The sequence below is a fragment of the Maniola hyperantus genome, chromosome 1 (assembly GCF_902806685.2).
Source record: "Maniola hyperantus chromosome 1, iAphHyp1.2, whole genome shotgun sequence".
Taxonomy (NCBI): domain Eukaryota; kingdom Metazoa; phylum Arthropoda; class Insecta; order Lepidoptera; family Nymphalidae; genus Maniola; species Maniola hyperantus.
Genome location: NC_048536.1, coordinates 7,026,716 through 7,045,157, shown reverse-complemented (window position 1 = coordinate 7,045,157; position 18,442 = coordinate 7,026,716). Strand labels below are relative to the sequence as shown.

At 37.1% G+C, this 18,442-nt stretch overlaps 1 protein-coding gene across 9 annotated transcripts in view; it reads right to left on the bottom strand.

Annotated features, from left to right (window-relative positions):
• The window catches only part of mbl (muscleblind), a 379,239-nt gene that overhangs the window by 172,919 nt on the left and 187,878 nt on the right, over positions 1-18,442 (bottom strand). For 4 of the 9 annotated variants that reach the window (XR_011237934.1, XM_069505376.1, XM_069505476.1 and 1 more), the window contains exon 1: positions 11,393-11,576. The exons of 1 other annotated variant lie outside the window; for it this stretch is intronic. The gene's annotated coding sequence lies outside the window, so the exon portion shown is untranslated. Of the gene's footprint in view, positions 1-11,392; positions 11,584-18,442 lie in introns of those variants that run through there. 4 more of the 9 variants (XM_069505314.1, XM_069505346.1, XM_069505145.1 and 1 more) reach the window with 2 other exon arrangements.

The following is an 18,442-nucleotide window of genomic DNA, read 5'->3' as shown; positions in this document are numbered from 1 at the left end:
ATTGTTCACCTGTGAAACTAGCGGACAGATTTTAAAATTTCACAATTGGAAATATTCACTCTCCATTTGAACATATGTTACATGTTGGCTAGTTTCAATTTCGGAAAATCGCGAGCGGTCGGCAGTATGTAATAAAATAAACTAGAATTTTCAGACAAAGCGGTGTTTCGCGCTAACGTCAATTTTTATTTGTTCCCTGTCTTATATTCCGACATTTTGATATCACATTTTTATTAGACTTTTCTGTCTCTAAGTTTGTATTTTCTCAACCTTACTTAATAAGTTTTATTTACTTATCCACCCCAAATAATAAAATCAAGTTAATCTTCACAGAGAGAAACGTAAAAGTACCTACCCTTTTTGAAGTAAACAAAATAAGCTTCCTCGCAATCGAATTCCCGCGAGCCAAGGTAAACATTTTACTAGATACCGTACTTACGTAAGTGAGGCCATGGTGTACACGTGTAGTTTGCGATGGTAAGTATATGAAGAATGATGGTACGTATGTGGTAGATGGATGACTAAAATTTATGACACGAAACTTGGTATCCACTATCCATCAAAGAACGGTCGGAGCCAAGATAATTTCGAAGAGTCACTGGAATCGACAAAAGCATGAATAAAATTCAGCATAGTATCCAGTAGGATGTACTGCAAAGCTGCAATGATTGTCACATCCTATACTATTCTACAGTTCAGATTTGAGAAAACAATAGATTAGATATCTAATTATTAGCCTGTGGACATTCACTGCTGGACATAGACCTTCCCTAATGAGCTCAATCACACACGGCCCTCAGCCTTTCTCATCCAATTTCTGTAAGCTCTTTAAATCTCGCTGGTCCATCGTGCTGGAGGGCGCTCCACACTACGCTTGCTTATGTGCAATGTTAATACGCAATACAAGTTGTACCTCACAATTGCCATGTATACTCTACTTGCGATGTGGAATAGTCAGTAGTGTCGGTGTTAGAGGGCAGGTCGGAAGCTCAGTCCGCATTCTACTGAAAGCAGGCAGGCGTCAGAGCGCCTTGAGTGGCATGTCCTTCCGCAGCAAACGCTCCAAACGAAATAACTACAACCACTATCCAGTTACGCTGTGTTTGTTCCAGTCTGTCAAATAACAAAAAATAGATGGTACCGTGCCGTGTATGTATGTTGCTTTTTTTAAAAACAAATCCCATTTCATTGTACTCCAGTTTTTAATTCGGCGCAGCAAAATGACGCTCTACACCAGCCTAATGTTGCCACAGATCTGACATACCCAGTAGTTTAGTACCTATAGCTTTAACGAGTTTTGTGAAAATTGTACTTATTCTGTTTTTAAAAGCTCTCTATGTTTTCAATAGTGTGATTGCACGAGTGTTCTTGTTTGATGGTAAATTACTCGACATTTGTAACAGTTTCACAGTTTTCCGACTTAGAATATCTGTCACTAGATGATACCCGCGACTTCGTCCGCGTGGATACAGGTTTTTTAATCCCTCGGGAACTTTTTGATTTTCCTAGACAAAAAGTAGCCTATGTATTAAGCCGGGGTGTAACCTATAAAACTATACAATAGGTAGAATATATTGTGAAAGTTAGCGGCAATTAACACCCACATAATTACAAAAATTAAGCAATTAACCATCGAAGGGGCGATAGGCGCGTGTACAATTATTATTTAACCGACTTCTATTGTAACAATGGAACTTCTATGGCGCAACGTCAGATGGTTGCAGATTGAAAGTTTTCATTTGGTTCCTTGTAGTTTTAAGTTTTAACTCTAGAAGCTACATAGGATAAGTTGCGCGATTTGTTTGTTTTATCCTTTATTTCTTACGTTTTATCCTTGTAAAATGAAATTCGCGTCGCAATTCCTCCGCTGTAATCTATATCCACACTAATATTTTAAATACGAAAGTGTGTATGTCTGTCTGTCTGCTACTTTTTCGCGGCCTATTCGACAAAGCGATTTGGACGAAACTTGGTAAAGATATAGCTTGCATCCCGTAGAAGGATATACTTAGGCTAATTTTTGTTAAGGAAAAATCTAAGTGAAGTCGCGGGGCATTACCGAGCACATATACATATAATATGCCCCTAATCGGAAAGGCAAAACGGCAACAATACACACAGGCGTGGTATCAAATTATCGAGCATGCAAACACATTAAAGGGCGTCGGGTGAACGGCGCGTAATCATTCTCTATATAGGTATATACCTTGCTCTAGAGGGTATAAAAAACGTAAGCTCTGTGCCTCGAGTATTTGAGATAGCACAGACAAAAACCAAAATTCAAAATTAGAAGTAGAAAAAGTATTTGATTTTGCGTTTCCGTTCAGAGTTTATATACCAATTTAACAAATATACCAAAGCGAAATGAAATACGTGTGATCTCAGCAACAAGATTCAACCGCATCGATCGAAATCACATGCATGCGATCGCATGGAAGAAATGCTGATGAAATCAGCGAAGGTCGGCGCCGATATGCATTGCTCCTTTTTACGGCATGGGGTATGCTTTCATTTCGTGACTTTTCACTCACTTTTTCAGTACTGAAAATTAAGCGTCTTGTATCTGTTGCGCCTCCAGCTGGTCTTGCGGCTTTGTGCAATTTCATTTAGACCACTGTCCAATTAACTATAAAGTGTTGAATATTCGAAGAGGAGCATTATTTCACATTGGTAATTTCTAAATGACCAGACAATACGAAAATAAATGAGGCATTCAACGGGCTTTGTTTCAGGAGCCTCGGACGGCAGCTGCTCGACGGAACATGTCGCTTATCTGACGCCACACCTTTTGTATTGTCGTTGACCCAAATCGAATGGTACTCGACCGCGACAAACTTTACCTCGCCTTTAGACAATTCATTTAGGTATAATATGATGTGAACATCCTGTAATTTGAAATGATGAAATCCTTTATTGAAGTGGTAGTAGGACCACATGAGTAGAGATGAAATATAAAGCAGCCTCTAGTACATGATGATTTTAATCACTGGGTAAGTATTGTACGACATACGTTGAAAGTTAACTGATTTAACATGTATGTTTAAGTTAATCTATTATTTTGTATGGAAGGGCCGTGTCGTAAGTTGTTATGGTCATTGTTATGGCAGATTGACGTAATTCAGATGCCAAGATTTTAACTTAAGCCTGAATTGTAAGTTTTTGCCCACAGAGTGAAGTGTAAGTTTTTGCCCACAGAGTGAAGCGAAGTATTTTTACTTTATAAAGGGTTGAAATTGCAATACTGAAAACACAACAAATTAAAAGGCTCAGACGCGCCGTTGCCATAATACCAACGCAAATAAAGCTTAGTTTGATTTGTGATAAAAAAAGATGCTTCGCCTCCACTTCACTTCACTTTGCCTTAGACTTCATTAGACGATAAGTTCTGCATCAGTCCGATAATCATGAGTGATGAGATGACGAATGAATCATGATAAAAAGTAATAGCTGTACCTACTATACTATTTCATTTCACGAGCGCATTGCGACTTTTCTTCGCAGTGAACATGAAAACGGTTTTTTCTATACGCAAATGCAATATTGTGGCACATAATACACGGTAAAGCAGTTACTTGTGCAAGGCCGATCGCCAGCGCGATAGATCGTGGGGTCAGGAATAGAACGCGAGGGCCGTACCTGGCGCCACCCTACGCTCAATGTCAACGTTGAGTTGGGCGGGCGGAAGGAATCGGTCAGGCTCATAGAGATTTACTTAAAGGTAGAGCGGCAATGTAAACCTTTTTCGTTACGTTTTAATCTCATTCTTTGGCCGTCAGGGCTGCCAACCCGCGAGTCGCACAATGGTAGATCGCAACTTTTTACCTGACCGAGAAGGTATATTTTAATACGTGTATCCAATCATGTGTGTATAAGTATAAGTGGGGTGAAAAGTATACATCAGTTATCTTATATTTGTCAAACTACTCATTAGATTTGGGTTTGTTTTAACGGTCCTACTGCAGTAGTCTGTAGTCATTACAAATCGAATATGATGGATCTGATAAAAAAGTGGTATAAGATAAAAATTAAATCTATCCAGTTTGGTATGAAACAAAATATTTCTTTGTGTAAATTATCCTGTTCAATATTACTTAATAAGTCACGTGAAGTCAGGACTAAAGTATCGATTTTGTATTACTTTAAAAAGCTACCCGCGATTTGTTCACCTTTTACCTCAGCTACTCAAGACAAGCTGTCTCTTATGGTAAGATGCGATTGCTATTTTCCGTTACAAATTATATTTATTATTGAAATGAGGTACAAACACTTAAGTTCTTTGACGTCAATGTTATCTTATTCCGTTTGCAATTACTTCTTCGCTGACGGCTCAGCCCGCTCTTTGAGCCATACTTATTTATATTTTTTATACTAAATTTTCAATTCTATTTGTTTCTAATTCAATCACTCAGACCTACTCTAACTTCGTTGTAGACACAGTTAACTGTCGTGGTTTTAGACTTGACTCTAGACGGCAATATAATCTTACTGACTAGTACCTACCTACCTACTTGTTGTCTTATCACTTCGAGCGAATGTACTATAGACATGGAATAGTTGGACCTCATTTAGTATTATAGCCTTGCTAGGTATCGCTTTTCGCGGCAGTGCAGCCTATAGATAATAATAGATAATAATTAAGGCATGTATTTGCTCCAGAGCTTGTTAACCGACTTCTGATTTCCGCTGTCCCATACATGAGTTTCGGTACTTTTCTTTATAAAATCAATACTTGGTGTTGTAGAAACATTAAAACGAGCAAAATACTCCTTATATTTAATCATCTTTCTATTCGTATTAGTTGCAAATTAAAATAATATGTACTTTAGGAGGCAATGCATGGTATCACTTACTTATATGTCGTAGAACAAAAATTCTATCCCATACTTACTAGCTAATGGAATAAATACAAATATTACGTCATCCAGTATACTTCTGAACAGCATTTTTGAACTCGTTCCTATGCTATAATTCAGTTGTTAGGGAGTATAAATCGAAAGATAAATATACATTTTATTACGTTTTGCTCGAACCTTTTTGCCCTCTTTGTTTACATAGCAGTTCGCAAAGCCTCTCCGTGCCAACAGTCGCTTTGTCAACCGTCGGGTGACATTAGCTCGACCCGCTGTCAGATAATTTGGAAACCAAATAAAATAATTCTCAACTCTATTTATTTCCTGAAATGTCGACGCAAATATCGAAGTTGCCCGACTTAAGTATATTAAGTATCATTATTATTATTATTTTTATTTGGTACAAACTTATAGTTACGAAAACAAGTATAGGTATCTAATAATTTAAAAAATCAAATATCCGACTATTCTACCAAATTGGTTTTTTTTTCAAAAAATTGTAGCCAGTGTTATCCGGGATGATGTCAAGATTCTAATAATACCCCATATGTCCAAATCTATCCAGGCATTTAGAAGTTATGGTGGAACAAAGAAACTCACATACCTACCTACATGAACCGTGAAAAACTCCTTTTTTGGGTAGTCGTATAAAAAAATAAACCACAAAATATCCAACACCTAAGTACCAAATAAAAATAAAATATCACGCTATTTTTCAGAAATTAGGTTTTGGTCAGACGTGCTATATTTGCGATGATGAATAGAAAAGTTATCAATATTAATAAAAATGTCTTCATTGAAATACTTATCATGTTTTTACACTTTTCTATAGTCAATAATGAATTAATTTTATATTGCGGCAAGGCCATGAAATATATAATATAATAACAGTCGCTTAGACTGCTATAAAATACATATTATCTGAAAATGTCAGCACAGAGGATAAGTAAAACGCCGCCTAGTTCAAAGGTGCTCTAGACGCGATCCCCAAGAGAGGTGCAGATTCGAATTCTACCAGTTCTATAATTTTTGATAATATATTGTAAGTATATAAAATTATTTAAATATTTCTTTAAGGTCACTATCATACCTAATAGTTATAAATTTTTGTCAAGTTTAGAATTTTTAAACTACGTGGGTTCCAAACGTGCCCTAGTTTAGCCTTGAAAAAGAAGCCTACAATAGCTAAAAATAGATTAAGTAAGTAGGTAAATACATCTTTTAATTTCCACCACACGAGTTTATACCCGAATAATGAGTAGCACTTGTGCCTCAACACAAACATCAACTTGAAGTTTGAACACATCGAATAAAACTATCGAACATCGAATATACGCATCAGCACATCGGATTGAGTTCATAATTATCGGACTTGCGCAGGTTCGCCGTGCCCGGAGCATTTGCCAGCCCATTAAGCAAATAACAAATTCGTTGGATAAACTTGAGGGTAGTAAACTTTATTAATGGCTCGATTACTAGCTCGACCCGTGGTGCAAAGAAGTGCTATCAATCAGTCAGGTGTGCGACGAGCAACGGGAACGGTATCTACTCTCTCAGTAACGCTAATAACAAAATTCCGACGCCCCTGTTTGTTCTCCAGGAAGGGGTGAAGATGAATATCCGCAAACGGTGCCTTTGGTTTGTTGTTTTCATTCTACAACTATTAAAATGTAACAGTTATTTAGATTTTACAGAACATTTAAGGTATTGTGTAGAGCAAAAAAATTATAAAACTACTAGCTGATGCCCGCGACTTCGTCCGCGTGGAACAAGGTTTTTTAAAAATCCCGCGGGGAACTCTTTGATTTTCCGGGATAAAACGCCCGCCTATGTCACTCTCCAGGTCTTTATCTATACTCATGCAAAAAATCACCTCAATCCGTTGCACCGTTGCGACGTGATTGAAGGACAAACCAAAAAACTTTCGCATTTATAATAAGGGTACTGATAGATAGAGTGAGCTGTGTCCGGACTCCAGCTACGTGTAGACGCATAGTCCATAGACTACACAGTCAAGCAACGCGGTGTTTACGCATCTTTGGGTAAAACGACACCTACGAGCATGTTTCAAAACAAAGCGGTTACCAGTCATATAGAAGTCGTTGATGTAGAGTCATTATTGGCACGTGGATTGACGACCCAAAAAGTTCAGCACAAACAAGCAGGCCCGTAGAGAATAATTAAGTATGGAGAGCGTTCAGAAAAGTCTCCTGCTATGCATACAATTTAACAGTACATTATTTAGGGCCATAGCAGACACGATGCTTTTAGCATTAGCGATCGGCGATTTAGTTGCTACTCGGAAGCTCGATGACGCGATTGAACGCTCACTTCGGCCACATCACATACAATCTCCAGTCGCAGCGATCAAATCGTTCTTAGGGTTCCGTACCTCGAAAGAAAAAGGAACCGTTGTAAGATCTCTTCGTTGTCTGTCTGTCCGTCTTTCGTGTCAAGAAAACCTATTGGGTATGTACTTCCCGTTGACCTAGAATCATGAAATTTGGCAGGTAGGTAGGTCTTATAGCACAAGTAAAGGAAAAAATCCGAAAACCGTGAATTTGTGGTTACATCGTCATCATCAACCGATAGACGTTAACTGATTGACATAGGTCTCTTGTAGGGACTTCCACAGGCCACGTGGTTACATCACAAAAAAAAAATTAAAATGTGTTTGTTCATGAACAAATAACTAAGTAGTATTTTTAATTTTCAAATTAAGATAACTATACCAAGTGGGGTATCCAAGGGTTTAACCTCTACCACCTCTACATTCTAAAACACATTTTTATTTATTTTTATGCATAATAGTTTTAGATTTATCAGTTTTAGAAAAAATGTTGCTCGTTGGACTCGGTCGGTTGGTTGCGCAAGTCTGACTCACACTTAGAAGGTTTTGGTTTTTTAAAAATCCCGTGGGAGCTCTTTGATTTTCCGGGATTAAGTAGCCTATGTCATCCCTAGGATGAAAGGTAACTTTGTACTCATCGAAATCGGTTAGACAGATGGGCTGTAAAAAGCTAGCACACAGAAAGACAGAAAACTTTCGCATTTATAATATTATAGTAAGTACTAGGATGATGCCCGCGACATCGTCGGAGTGTCAGTCGTAAAATCGCCGATCGCTATAACATTAAAAGTATCGTGTCTATTATAAGGCCTTACACAATGAATATTTGCCCGTATTTAAATGAAGAGCTAGGCGGTTTGCTTATAGAGCAATTTAGCTCGGCTTACTAAATCTTTTGGTCCACTGAGAGTTGAGACGAGGAAAGGTGGTCGGATAGTCGAAACTGCGGAGGCAGCAGAGCGTTGCACGCCACTGTCCGAATAGCTCAATTACAGTTAATTCGCAACGCACACACATTCAGAGCGAGGTGCATACATGTGCGGCGTCCACATTAATGTATGTAAATGCATGCGACCGGCCGCGGCCACCCGCCGACGCTCACAATATTGCGACATTAAACTAGGGTTGCCTTTGCAAAATTTTGAATAACAGGACACAAAGGACAGGAAATTCAGGATATTTAAGCTGAAAAAACAGAACCACTATCAGATCTTCATTAGCTGCAATAGAAGACGATTAAAGACTTTCATAACCCGAACAAGCAAACATAATAGAGCTTTTCTATTTCTGTAGAAATGTATAGTTTTAAAGATTTGTACGTAAACATTTGAGCCCGTGTAACTTTAAAACTACACATTTTTACAGAAATCTAGGAACTACACACACATATATTTGTATCTAGAACACTGAGTTTGATTGATTTAATTCAAATAAGAACTTAAACTACGTTTGTACTTACTTCTCTAGAGATAAAACATGGCACTGATGACAAGCTAAAATTAGTGCAAAAGGTAAGAGCTTTAAAAATAGAACACACACGTCGAGATATCCAGGTGAAACGATACAAAGAATGAGGAGAAGTTCAGGTGAAACAATACAAAGAATGAGATGTCCAGGTGAAACAATACAAAGAATGAGGAAAAGTCCAGGTGTAACGATATAAAGAATGAGATGTCCAGGTGAAACAATACAAAGAATGAGTAAAAGTCCTGGTGAAACGATACAAAGAATGAGATGTCCAACTTCCAAGTGAAACGATACAAAGAATGAGGAGAAGTCTAGGTGAAACGATATAAAGAATGAGATGTCCAGGTGAAACGATACAAAGAATGAGGAGAAGTCCAAGTGAAAAGATACAAAGAATGAGATGTCCGGTGAAACGATACAAAGAATGAGTAGAAGTCCAGGTTAAACGATGCAAAGAATGAGATGACCAGATAAAACGACACAAAGAACGGCAGCCCTATATTAAACGGAATATGGTTGACGAGACGGTTATTTCGGACAAAAGTCGACATTTGCTAGCGTTATGCAGCTACTCGTGTGCACTTAACGTTTCGAATAACCATTAGCAGCGATTGTTCGAACGGCGAAAGCTCTTAAACTGTATTATAATAATTATCGTAAACATACCCTATACTTAGATATATATTTTCGTTAACCTTTTCTAAGTAATATAACTCTAACTCCTTACTTAATATCCACTCCACTTCATCTACTCCATTCTAACATCCTACCATCTAATATCTACATTAATAAGCACGATAATCCCCGTTATTCTGGCGCAATTAACTTATGTGCTCGGTGCCTAACAATCCTGGTCCCTTGTTCAAAACAAAGCTTTCAATGATGTTGTTATTGCTTTGCAGTACTCATCAGTAAAATTAAAACTTGATGCAATTCTGAACATGCCATTTGCTACAAGATAAGGACGAGCGAGTCAGGCTCGCGCAACGAGGGTTACGGAATACGGAACCCTCGTCGTATTTTTTCGAAATTTTGCACGATAATTCAAAAACTATTATACATAAAAATAAATAAAAATCTGTTTTAGAATGCACAGGTGAAGCCCTTTTAAATGATACCCCACTTGATATAGTTATCTTACTTCGAAAATTGAAAATACTAATTTTAAGTTCATGACCACAATTTAATTGTTTTTATGTGATGTAACCACAAATTCACGGTTTTCAGATTTTTCCCCGAATGTCTGCTATAAGACCAAATTTCATGATTCTAGGTCAACGGGAAGTACCTACCCTGTAGGTTTCTTGACAGACCGACAGACAGACAGACAGACAGACAACAGACAGAACAGTGATCCTATAAGGGTTCCGTTTTTCCTTTTGAAGTACGGAACCCTAAAGTTCTACTACAAACTTCTTATCGGACTGCTATCGATTTAAGGTTTGGTAGGTACCTAAATCGATGCTGCCTGCTATGACGGCTGGCATGGACGCAGGTTTTAAACACAACTAAATTCGGGACTTCTAGAGATTAATTGCTCTATATGTCTTAATGAAATTCTGATTGCATGCCAATACCTACATTCTTTCCATTAATCTCTACTATCTATTTCTTCTATATAATATAAAAGGAAAAGCTGACTAACTGATCTACATTTAGAAGTTATGGTAAAATAAAGAAACTTACATACCTACATACAGTACAGTCGTGTCACAAGCGGAAGTAGGTATTTATGTTGCTCAAAACTTGTTTCACTTTTATGAGAGATCTAACTCATACGTATTTATTTATATGGCCAGCGATTGTTACGTAAAAATATTGTCAACGAAAACGTGCGCACAACAGAACAATCGTATTAAAGCAAACCCCGCATGCATAAAATATCCGGAATAATAGTTTATTTTACTTTTGTCTGACAGTACCTATCTACAAAGATATTTTTTTAAAGATTATTAGCCAAGTTTATTAAGCTGACTAATATTCCCCTTTCCCTTGCAACTGAGCGTAAAGCCTGTGCTAGGAGTAGGTACGACAACGGTACGACAATAGTGCAACGGGTTTGGTTTGAACCGGCGACCTTTCGGATTTCAGTCCGCTCCTTTAACCGTTGAGCTATCGAGGCTCTGAAATAATTCCAGATAGACAATAGAACAAAAACAAAATTTCTTCAAAGTTACTCAGTATTTCAGTAAGTAGGTACTTAAATATTAAGTAAATACATCGATGAAGTAAAATAATGCCTATAAGTTTTCAAGAGTAGATAAGTACAAGAATATTTTAAAAACGGCGGCAAATCGCAAATTCTCTCAAGTCGCAAACAATTCACTAGCGCCCCCTATGGGAGTAACAAACAACGACATTGTTTTATCAAGCGGGCATTGTCATGGTGATTTATGTCATGTCAACATTTCTATCATATTATGAAAATAAACGAAATAAACCAAATCCACTACAAAACATGGATAAATCTTAGTAAGATAATATTCTCATTATTTTGTATAAAATCTGTCAGACGCCACTGACAACTGTGTGTCCAAATTATCATGTTTTTCATCAGAAATACTACAAAATTGTTCAAAATGCACTAGTACAAAGATCGTTACATAATTTTAATCGATAATTGTACCAACATCGTCGTAAAAACAACAAGGAACACCGAAAACAGGATCATATTTGGTCACACAGAGGTTATGTTCTCGACAAACAAAAATATCAAGGCGTTTACCTTATTTCATCTGCTGTCTGTTTGCTAGCACCACTATTATACGGCACAATATCATTCACTTTAACGAAATAGATGAATTTTAGTTAAAAAATTGGTTTACATCACAGAAATAACAAAATAAAACGTAAAACATTAAAAGCGGGCAAGAAGCGCGATACGAAACAGCAAGCTAAGCAGCAGCTGACTTGAGCGCATGCTCGGCGTGACGTTGTACGGACGTCCAATTTTTGTTTATTTTTGCATTGTTTACTTGACAAGGTCAATATTTAACATATCTGGTACTATTATACTACGGTTAAAATGAAAAAGACCTAATTATGATGTTAGTTAAAGTTTAATTTTCGTTAATATCACGTGGCAAAACAAATTACTTGTTAAAAAAATTACAAAAATACCATATCTAATTTAGCAAAGTGCATACATAATTATCTATTAATCTTGCAAATAAAACACATCGTTGTAAAATTTTTCGTAGGTACGTAAATTTTTCAAAAAGTTGAATATTAATTTTGTAAAAAAATATTTCGACGTCCTTACAAACTTATATGCGTGGATGCGCAACGTGGAGGAGTAGTGTGGGCGCGCACCGGATACGATGGTGGCGTTCTCTAGCGGGCATTTTGTGAATTATCGATTCTCCGTCGTGCCGCCGCGCCCGCTATTGGGCCTGCTTCGTAATTGGTTTATGTAGCTCGTTCGTAACATGAATTCAAATTTAGCGCGCGCTGGGGCTCTCGAATAAACAGAGCCGAGTATTTGTAGAGGGAAAATTACCCGTTCCAGATAATAAAATCTAGTAAAATAGTATTGAAACTTTGTTTCACTCTCGGTGCGATGTTCGGCCCAAACAATACACTTATTTCCTCTGGAGATTATTGTTTTTAGATACCTCCTAATTATTATTAAGATATTATTAATTATAATTAAATTCGTGTTCCTGTATAAAAAAAGACTTCTTAATTAATTTTAACTTCATAGAGATTTTACAGCTGTCTTTATTAAATACAATATAAACAGGTACCCAATCCACTAAGAAATCAGATAGCAATCGCCGACTATAAAAACTAGTAGCCGGACAGATCTGGATTAGAAAAACAATGGGAAAAAATCGGCCAAGTGCGAGTCAGGCTCGCGCAACGATGGGTTCCGTACTACAATCGTATTTTTCGACATTTCAAAGCTATGACGCATAAAAATAAATAAAAATCTGTTTTAGAATGCACAGGTGAAGACCTTTCATATGATACCCCACTTGATATAGTTATCTTACTTCGAAAGTTAAAAAATTCTATTTATCAATTCACAATTTAATTTTTTTTTTGTGTGATGTAACCACAAATTCACAGTGTTCAGATTTTCCCCCGAATGTCTGCTATAAGACCTACCTACCTGCCAAATTTCATGATTCTAGGTCAACGGGAAGTACCCTGTAGGTTTCTTGACAGACAGACAACAACGTGATCCTATAAGGGTTCCGTTTTTCCTTTTGAGGTACGGAACCCTAAAAAACAGATCTTGATTAAAATACTTAGGTATCAGGTGGGTATCAGAATATACTAGACTAGAATATAGACTATATACATAAACAAAAATATAGTATAGGACTTTCATGGGGTAGGTTGATTTGTTTGGAGCGTCGGCGTCGTCGTCTCGCAGCGGCACTAAATTGGCAAAGAGGGGAAACTGATATTTATGCACGTTAATAAGAAGCAGCAGACAAAGCCTACCTTACGTTACCTACTAGGTATATAAATACCTAAAGCATAGGTACCTACTTATACCTTCTGTATCTATCCACGTATCATATTATTAGTTATAAGAAAGAAACTGGAGATTTTTTAATCTACTTACGTTGTCATTTGTTGTCGTTGGTGAGAAAATAAAGCGAATTGGGAGAGGATTGTGTATAATCCGTGATCTAATGAAAAATATTTGAAAGAAAAGAGATAATATATTAAGTACCATATTAGTATATAAGATATATAAGTTTTAGTGGCAAAGATAAAATTGTGCACCACACTTAAAATTTTCTACGTCCAAATTTCCTACTTTGTAGATGTTTTTTAAAAAGCTTTTAAAGTGTTTTAATATAGACTTAAATAATTTTTTTTGTTTTACTTTTTACTAATATTCCAAAATTACTTTATTCATTTGTAAAAAAGTGATAAAGACAACTTCTGGGTTAGTAGAATAAGCCTAATCAAATAAGGCTCTAAGGCTCTACCTATCCCAATAAAAGCTTTGCCGATAACTCGATAACCTTAAATTTTATCTGGCTTTCTTACTCAAAACGTCTACGAAAATAATCCTAAAGAAATACTTAGGCGGTCCAAGTCCCGACGCTGTTTATTTATAGCCTATTCTTCACTAACTTTTAAGATTTTCAGATCTTTAGTCTGCAACCCTATTGAACCTATTGCCTTTTAGGGTTCCGTACTTCAAAAGAAAAAAGGAACCCTTATTGTTGTCTGTTTGTCTATCTGTCTGGCCGTCTGTCCGTCGTGTCTGTCAAGAAAACCTAGAGGGTACTTCCCGTTGACCTAGAATCATGAAATTTGGTAGGTAGGTCTTATAAAAGGTAGAAAGAAGTAAAGGAATGTGGTTACATCACAAAAAATATATTAAAATGTGTTCATGAACAAATATTTTTTACTAGTAAAGTAAGATAACTATTTAAGCAAATATGAAAGGGTTACCTGTATATTCTAAAACAGATTTATATTTATTTTTATGCTTAAAAATGCATGCATTGCATATAGTTTTTGATTTATCGTGCATAAAATTTGAAAAAATATGACTGTAGTACGGAACCCTCGGTGCGCGAGTCTGACTCGCACATGGCCGGTTTTTTTTTTCAGCTGCTGAACATCTGATTTTTACACAACTGCCCTAAAAAGAAGTGTAATTGTTTTCAGCATTCATATATGTAGGTATGTGAGTTTTTTATTTCACCTTAACTCTAAATATGTACCTGATTTTTTTTGCTTTTTTAATCCGTTTTTTGCAGTCGTGTTTTTAATTACTTTAATTAGTTAAACAAGTTATCACCTTGCTTTCTCCGACACAATGGTCACGTGAGTTGCAACGGTGGTCGGTTCGAAAGAAGCTAAGCAATCGAGTAACGGATGAAAATTTGAGTATTTAATAGCTGCTGTAGCTTCTTCATAAGACGGTAGGTACTAGGTTTAGCTGCTAAAGGGGCTAGGCTTAGGCATTGTGCGCTCGTCCAATATTGATTTCCTCGCACCACGCTAAGTTCAGATTGAGGTGAACTATTTCAAAAGTATACTATCATCATCATCATCATCAAATCTCCTTCAGCTGCGGATGAAACTTCGCTTGATTAAGCAAAGTTCTGCAACGAAAGAGATCAAGAGCAGTTTCTTTTCAATATTCCGAACTCCAAAACTCTTATGTCCCTTTCTATTTCATTAATAAACGGATCTTCCTCGGCTTCTATGACTTGCCGCCAAACCACCGACCTCTAGCTCTTCCTCGGCCTCTACAACTTATAAGTAGGATCTTTCGGTTGGCTGTTCGAAACCTGCTTGGTCATTGGTGCTCTAGAGTCGTCGATGCGTTCCACAATATGCCCTCCATTGCATTCTTGACAGTTTAATAGTTTTGACCACATTTGGCTCTTGAAAAGCTTTGTAGAGTGCATATATGTAGATGCATGCAGTACATATGTAGATGCTGTAGTTCTTAAAAGCATATATCTACCTATGCTTTAATATTGATAAAAATAATATGTTTATTGGTCCACAGAAGCCTGATAATAATAAAGCTTAACCACTACGCGGGGAAGTCCGAGGGCAAAAGCTCGTTTACCAATAAATTCACAGAATAAAATTAATAACTATTGAGTAAGTAGGTACTGACTTGTAGGTAGGTATACCCGGTGGCGTGCAGCTCATAGAAGCATAAACACACTGCTTACCCTCATTGTAATAAATCAATGCTTATTTTTCATTATAACCTGCCGTAAAATAAGTTCATACCTAAATGCATAACCCTGGCTTGAACTCCTGTGCACGCCACTGGGTATACCTAAAGGTAGGTAATTTAATCTCACATTATTCTACCTCTTTTCCAGAACGTCTGCTATATTTTGTGCTTTTGTGTACGCTTCCACCCAAAACCAAAAAGAAAGGTAGGTAAGTATTACCTATAATATTATGGTATGCCGTATGCGGCATGAGGAGGTAAAGAAGTAACAATAAACTGACAGACTCTTAGACGTTTCGTATTTATAAATAATAAGTAAAGATGGTTAAAATAATTTAATTTTAGGAACGCTAAAAACCTATGGAAAGTTCTTTCGTATGAGTCGCATCCCAAGCACACGGTGCTACTGTAAAACTTTTGCACCTTGCATAATGCATAACAATTTTGAATAATTCTTAAAGGAAACTTTAAGGGAAAACTAACAAGTAACAACATACATATCTATCTATCTATTTATATAAGCCTTGCGCGAGGCCTCTAGGTACACCAAAACGAGAGATTTAAAAAGTTTTGTGCTCGCGCCTAAATCAAAATGATTTTTCGGGTTCCGTACCTCAAACGGAAAAACGGAACCCTTATCGGATCACTTTGTTGTTTGTCTGTCAAGAAACCCACAGGGTACTTACCATTGACCTAAAATCATGAAAGGCAGGTAGGTAGGTCTTATAGCAGACATTATGGAAGAAATCTGAAAACCGTAAATTTGTGGTGACATCACAAAAAAAAAATTGTGCTCGTGAACTAATAATTAGTATTTTCAATTTTCTAAGGCAGATAACTATATCAAGTGGGGTATCATATGAAAGGGCTTCATCTGTGCATTCTAAAACAGATTCTTATTTATTTTTATGTAGGTATAATGGTTTTTGATTTATCGTGCAAAATGAGGAAAAAATACGACTGTGGTACGAAACCCTCGGTGAGCGAGCATGACTCTCACTAGGCCGGTTTTTTATTTATAAATACCTAATACCTAAATCCGTATAGCGAGGTACGAAAAAAATATTGACAAATGATCTCAACCTTCAACCTTATAAAAATTCTAAACAGTTGAAACTAACAAGTAGTTTTCAAAACGTAAAAGGGGAAACAAGAGCAAATGAGATGTACGCTAGTAAATTTTACCCGAGGGTAGTTGTGAATTTTGCACGGGACGGTGCATTATGCGGCGCACGTACCCGCTGTCTGCACGCGGCGGGCGAGGCGGGGCAATATTCCGCCGCTGCGGCCGACGCCGCCGACGCCGACGCTTGCGTGCTCTTCTATTACCGAACCTCATTTATTATTTAAGACTCTGTACCGAAATGTACTTATTGCGGCACGTGAAACTGACTTCGCCGAATGATCGGTTTTACGACATATTTACATCGCTCAGATAAGGCGTACGAATTTGTCTTCTTCGACTTAACGTTATCCCATCCCGGATGGGGTCCACTTTGCCGTTAGCCTACTATTTCCTGGTCTATTAGGATCCGATTTTTTTATTGCATTGGCTCTGAATATGTCTAATTACAACCTGTCTTTGCCTGCCTAGTGTCTGTTACCAACGTAACTTTTTAATTTAGGAACTACTTAAGTAGAATTTTATCAAGATCGGTTGAATGTAAATAAGTAGGTAGGTAGAAGGTCTGTGGTAGGTAGATAGATGATAATTATTATTATGGAATCATGTTCCCAAATTTTTTGTTTCATCCAAAAAAAGCAATCTCCAAAGAGGCATAATAGTAAGAGGATTCCATGCATATTTATTGCCGGTCTCTAAACCGTTTCTCAGGTAATTCGGTACAAGCAAAGCGGCATTATTTTTGTAGTAATTTCGTCGAATGTCCTTTAAAATATTCAGAGCGCTATAGCTGGGCCCATTAACGTGCCCGGGCGCAATTCGGAGCGGGGTCTCGTCCGCAAATGGCGGTGATATCATTAACTTGACCCCCACAACTATCCTGTGCCCCGCAAATTTTTCCCAATATTACACCGGAGAGGTATTCCCGACACGAAACAAACGGAGCCCTTTTGTACCTACCTCTACTTGTTTACAAAACAATTGCATCTCTAATAATATCATCGCATAGGAGTTTACCGACTGAAATGCCATTACATAAACGCTGTTTCACGTTTAATTTTTGTCTTCAAAACATTCAAGCATATACAATTAAATAAAAGAACAAAAATACGTAGATATACCACAACCACATTTTCACTTTTAAGTAAAGCTTTCATCTCACAAAGGGGGAAAGCAATTTCAAATCTGTTTTAAGATCATAAAAGTTATCTAGTCTGAGTAAACAAAAGGTGAAAAAGATTACAGTAATAGAATTTATGCCATCAAAATTATGGCGCTGGTTTCAAACGTCGTCTCGCAAAATAGATAACGAATTTTCGCAAGAAAAAGGAAACTTCCCCTATCTTCAGTCTACACAAAATATGTGGCGCGATACGAAGATAGGTGTACGGAATTCCTAACTAAACTTGTGTGAAGGGATTTCTCAGCCAAAGAAATAACGGTGAAAACTCACTAGCTCCTGAACAAACGCATACCGGAGTGGCACGCTTCTTTCAGATGTGTAGAGCAAATTATAAGGCCCTCCGTGAGCCACAACGCTGAATTTATGGACTTTTATAACTATTAAATATCCTTTTAGATAATAAACAGTATGGATTTCTTGAGCCTAGCCTACTACCTATTATCTACAATGTTTATTCTTTTTTAGAAATAGAAAAATAAAGTAAATACCACACCCAAATCCTTACTAATATTGTTATAAATGCGAAAGCGTGTCTGCTAGCTTTTCACGGCCCATTCATTAATCGATTTTGACGGAACTTGGTATGCAGGATAGTCTATTTTATCCACTCCCTTTTAAAATCAAAGAGCTCCCACGGGATTTTAAAGAACCCAAATCCACACACCGAAGAAGTCACGGGCATCATCTCTATATGGTACAGTGATAGCTTGCATCCCGGAGACGGATTTTTCCGGAAAATCAAAGAGATCCTGCGGAATTTTCAAATAAGTAATTTAAAAGTTTTGAAAAATCCGAC